Source organism: Lithobates pipiens, unplaced genomic scaffold, assembly GCF_037356315.1.
Source record: "Lithobates pipiens isolate NorthernLeopardFrog02 unplaced genomic scaffold, aLitPip1_a1.2 Scaffold_16, whole genome shotgun sequence".
Classification (NCBI taxonomy): domain Eukaryota; kingdom Metazoa; phylum Chordata; class Amphibia; order Anura; family Ranidae; genus Lithobates; species Lithobates pipiens.
This window is the reverse complement of record NW_027507748.1, coordinates 367,808,250-367,814,249: the sequence shown is the minus strand read 5'-3', so window position 1 is coordinate 367,814,249 and position 6,000 is coordinate 367,808,250.

The following is a 6,000-nucleotide window of genomic DNA, read 5'->3' as shown; positions in this document are numbered from 1 at the left end:
TGTATGGAAAAAATAAGTCCTTTGCTTGCTTTGGCAGCAGACTTGATGAAACTGTCCTATCTTCAGGACACTCACTAGCATCCTCTTTGGCTGACCCCCATCCACTGACTCTACTAGCTGAAGGGATGGCCCTCACAGAACAGGCCCCATGACACGGATCTGTACTCAATGTAGGCAGAAATAGATCCTTTCTGGCGTGTCTCCCTTCTACTCAGCTCTGCAGGACATCTGGGTTGCAGCTTCACTCAATTTTAGGCCCCAAGGTTAACCACCTGAGGCCGCATGGCAGCCTGTGCAGAGAAAGTGTAGGCGCCTCCTCCCCCTGGGACCCCACTCTCCAGCCGAAGACCCCAAGCACATGTGCCCTTGGCATATATACAGTGACCCAGCATGCACTGAGACACTTTCCTCTGCTAATGGCCAGGGCTGTAGTTATGCCTGTGCTCTCATTTGTCAGGTTTCCTCCCACTGTCCAATATGCCCCACCCTATTGGACCAGTATGAATCATTCAGATAACATGAGCAGCACCTGAGCACCGTGAGAAGACCCTACCAATGGATCCCTGCTCCCTGGTAGGCAGAGAGCACTCTAAATGTATCTGGTAGTCTTCCTGGTAAGCAGAAACACTGAAAAATGATACTCTCTTCTACCACCTACCTAGGAGGGTGCTACATTATATAAAAACTTTATCCCAAAAGGAACAAAACTGTTTGCTGTAACTGCGTATAAAGTATTACCTGGGGTGTGAATTCACTTAAAATTGTTAGTGTATTTAAATCTGCTTGTACTGTACATCTTCACTCACCTCTCCCAAGACTGACTGCTGCTGTCCAAAGGTGCCACCTGTGCGCCTTCATCCAGAGTTGGGCACTCTAATACAGAAGGTGTGTTACTGGCCAGATCACCAGGTGAAAACAGAGAGGAAAAAAGCCTAAAAAAGAAAACAAATGCAGCCACCACATGTAATGATTGGTAAGCTGCAATGTATTAAATTTGGTGTTTTGGGTTTAATATCACTTGCCTACCGCCGCACGCCAATAAACGTCGGCACAATGGCAGTGGTTGGCAAATGGACGTACAGGTACATCCCCTTTAATTTCCAGGCTAATTTCCAGGCTAGTGGGCGCGCGCGCCGCGTACTGCGTGACCGTGCCCGAGAGTTCCACAGACTCGATGTCCGCCGGTGTCCCGTGATCGTGTCACGGAGCAGCAGAATGGGGAGATTCCTATGTAAACAAGGCATTTCCCTGTTCTGCCTAGCAACATGACAGAGATCCCTGTCATCGGGAGCAGTAATCTCTGTCATGTTGTGGTAAGCCCATCCTCCCTACAGTGAGAATCACTCCCTAGGACACTCTTAACCCCTTGATCGCTCCCTAGTGTTTAACCCCTTCCCAGTATAATTTACACAGTAATCACTGCATTTTTATAGCACTGATTGCTGTATAAATGACAATGGTCCCAAAATAGTGTCAAAAGTGTCCAATGTGTCCACTGCCATGTTGCAGTCACGATAAAAATCGCAGCTCGCCACCATTACTAATAAAAAAAAAGAATAATAAAAATGCCATCAATCTATCCCTTATTTTGTAGACGCTATAACTTTTGCGCAAACCAATCAAATGCTTAATGCATTTTTTCTTACCAAAAATCGGCCTAAACTGAGAAAAAAATGTGTCTTTTTTTATATTTTTTTGGGGATATTTATTATAGCAAAAAGTTAAAAATATTGCTTTTTTTTTTTCAAAATTGGCGCTCTTTTTTGTTTATAGCGCAAAAAATAAAAAACCACAGAGGTGATCAAATACCACCCAAAAAAAGCTCTATTTGTGGGAAAAAAAGGACATCAATTTTGTTTTGGTGTAACATCGCACGACCGCACAATTGTCAGTTAAAACGATGCAGTGCCAAAAAGCAAAAAGTGCTTTGGTCACTAAAGGGGTAAATCCTTCCGGGGCTGAAGTGGTTAAAATGCTGTTATATACTGTATGTATTTCAGTTACCTGGAGTTTAATGATAATGAAAATAAATTGCATTACAAGCTTCAGTTCCTTTTTTTTTTTTTTTTGCACATGCAGGGCTCAGTGTGCTTTCACAATATATAAGAAATATTGCTGGCAGACAGAAGAGGAGTTATAATTGCAGAAGAGGTATCATATCAGAGTCTCATATGCAATAAAATCTTAAGCTGGTCATACACCTATAGATTATCTGCAGATTTTCTATGGTGAGATGGAAAAAGTAGGAAGATTCCTCCATCCACACAGTTTAGCGAACATGGAGAAATCTGTTGTACTCTTTCCATCTAACCATAGAAAATCTGCAGATAATCTATAGGTGTATGGCCAGCTTTTACCTGGGCAGCACAGCTCCACTTTAAAGAAGATCTTTTAAAAGCCCCATACACACTATCAGTTTTTCTGCTGAGTTTTTCCTTCAGGTTTACCAAAACCATGTAGTGCAAGAGGCTGCCTGATTGCATATACATTGAAATTCCTAAGGTTTGACCTCATATTATATGGTTTTGGTAAATCTGAAGGAAAAACTTAGCAGAAAAACTGATAGTGTGTATGGGGCTTTACTGTTCTAAAAATAAAGCACATCCTACAAAAGAAAACTGTTGGTAGTTACCTGTCCGGCTATCTGTTCTTTACATTTTCGATGTCTTGCACAGCAAAGTCACCAACAGAACCTTCACTTTCCACATCCTCACATGTGGTTCTAGCTATTGACCCTACGTCAGGGGCGGACTGACCATTCAGTCACTCGGGCACTGCCCAAGGGCCCTGGGCCACTAGGGGGCCGCATCAGGTTTGCCAGCCTCAGTAAAACCAGGGACAGTATGTAAAAATCTGTGTTTTTTTTACATCTTTCTCTGAAATGTCCCTTACCGACATCCTTTTGATCTAAAAATCCAGAGATTATAGCTGCCCCACCTCTCCAGTACCTTCAGCCAATAAAAACATATCTGTGTATACTGTGTGTACATGTATGTGTAACCTGTGCGATTGTATACCGTGTGTGTGTGTATACTGTGTGGCCCCATAATCTCTGATTGCCTGGGGGCCCCATAATCTCCTATTGCCCGGGGGCCCCATGAGTTGTCAGTCCGCCCCTGCCCTACATTACTACTGTGTCTTGTACTGACATAATCAGCGGGAACCAGAATGCATGATAGGTTACGCAGACATCCGACACATTTTATTGGTGGCTTCCTTCTACAAGACAGTGAAGATTCCAGGGATGGACAGTGGTTTAGATAAAGCCTAGTACTCATGGACTAGATGTTGGGTGACATCAGCCGGTCTGACAGAAGCCAGAAACCCAGCAGTTGACCATATCCTGATCAGCGCTCTCAGCCAATGGCTAAGAGCGCTGACCTGAGTGTTCTGGCAGGGGGCAGTCCCTCTTTCAGAACACAATAGCACACCAGGGGAGCAATTTGTAGCAGATTTGTTAAAGTAGAACTAGGCAGGCCATTTTTTTTTCGCGTTGGATAGACTAAGGGAGGGTTACAACCCTGGTCAGGTTTTTTGCCATCTGTGTCTCACTGGGAGGAGATTTGCTTTCACGTCCTGTCCCATAGCCAAAACAGGAAGTGAGAGGAAATCCCTCTAAAGTAAGGGAATCTCTGTTAGTCACCAGAACTAGTGTCCCCTCATTGTAGGATTCCCCTCTGTTCCTGTTCTGGTGAAAACTCTAAATTTGGGATTTTCTTTTACTTTCACTCTTGGTAATAATGGTAAACAGAACAAACAGAGAGCAATCTTTCTAAGCCCCTGTACACACGGTCGGAGATTCTGCCAACCAAATCCGTCGGATTTTGTCCGTCGGATTTAGTCCGACGGATTGTGTCCGAAACTGTTGCATACACGCGGTCGGACTAAGTTGACGAAAAATCTGATCTTTCAGAACGTGATGACGTAATTTCGTTACGATGGGACTACATTCAGGCTAGTAGCCAATAGCTTTGATGTAGGAATTTGATCTGAGCATGCGTGGCACTTGGTCCGATCAAAATTCGCTACACATGATCGGAGTATGTCCGATTGAACCAGTTGGTCGGGAAATATTTCCAACATGTTGGAAAATTGAGTCCGACGGATATTCGGACGGAATCAGTCTGATGCATACCACACACATTTGGATTATCCGATGACGCGGTCCGATAGGACACATTCCGACGGATTCTCCGACCGTGTGTACAAGGGCTAACAGGGCTACAAACAAATAAACCAGACCAGTGTTCTAAACCCTCTCGACTCTATTTAAAAAAAAAAAAAAAGGTTTTGCCCTTATGTACTCTTTAAAGTATAACTAAAGGCCAAATGTTTTTTTAGTTTTGGATTGAGTGGAGAGGGATTAGAACGTTTCTCAGTTTTTATCGCCAAGGATGTCTCCATTATGCCCCATACACACGGTCGGACATTCCGAACACAAAATCCGTCTGATTTTTTCAGATGGATTTTGGCCGAAACTAGTCTTGCATACACACGGTCGCACAAAGTTGCCGGAAAATCTGATCGTTCGGAACGAGGTGACGTTGGTAACATACGATGGGACTATGTAGAGGCCAGTAGCCAATAGCTTTCGTCTCCAATTTTTTTCTGAGCATGCGTGGCACTTTGTGTGTCGGAATTCTGTACACACGATTGGAAAAAGTCTGATCGGATTTTGCTGTCAGAAAATTTTAAATCCAGCTCTCCGATAGAGCCCACACACAATCGGATTTCCCGACAACATAATCCGATCTGACTTTTTCCGTCAGAATTTCCGACCGTGTGTATGGGGCATTAGGGAGACTCACCCTCTCTATTTGTCCTGTTTACCATTATCATTAAAATGAAAGTAAAAGAAAATCCAAAATTGTGGGTTTTCCCCAGCAAAGTAATAGAGGGGGAGCCTTCAAGTAGGGACATTAGTTCCCGTGATCTGGGGGTCCCCAAGAGATTCCCTTAATTTGCAGGGAATGGGACAGGAAGTGAAGGGAAATCTCTGCAAAGGGACACAGATGGCGAAAAAAAAAACTTTCAGGGGTTATAACTCTCCCTTGCTCTAAATGAAAAAAAAGTGTTGCCTATAGTTCTACTTTAAGCTAAATTTTCCGACAGAAATTTGATCAAAGATTATATGGCTCAGAACAGTGGGAAACAAAGTTTTACTTTGGAAGTTTGCAGTCAGGTTGTCCAAGCTGAGGTGTCACTCAAGAGTACTGTGAACAAGGCTTATCCCCAAAACTAGTCTGCTGCTGACTGTACTCACTGTGAAGGCTTGAAAATAAATACGCTTGATGTTATGGAGTTGCTGGCTGCTTCTTTTACTTTTATGACAGAAATCTCTTTTAGCACGGCACAGTGGTGTAGTGGTTAGCACTCTCACCTAGCAGTAAGAAGGGTCGTTTGGTTCAAATCCAAACCAGGACACTACCTGCCTGGAGTTTGCGTGTTCTCCCTGTGCCTGTGTGGGTTTCCTCCAGGCACTCCGGTTTCCTCCCACAATCCATAGAAATGCAGGTAGGTAAATTGGCCCTAGTATATGAATGGGGACCTTGGATTGTGGGCTCCTTGAAGGTAGGGACCGATGAGAGTGTGCAATGTACAGGGATAGGGACAATTGTACACACTCACTCAGGATGGACTGGTGTCTTTATTCAATCTTACTAACTATGAAGCGCAAAAAATATATATTTTTTAAATTATTTCTAGCCTACTACTATTAATCTAAATAATCCTGAAGTTTATAACGACACATTTACTTCCTTATAAGGTATATTTACTACGCCCTGTGAGTAAGTATTGCTGTGCCACACATTTCACAGAGCCTGCCTTCTGAACTGCTGCCGTGTTGAGAGGAGGAGTTTCAGGAGGTGGAGTCAGAACAGGAATCACTGGTTGCAGATGTTTCATCAGAATCGGCAACCTGTCAGATTAGGTAACGGAAGTGACGTTCTGTCATCTGCACATGTGTTCCACCGCTACCAGGTTCGCTAATCTGACAGA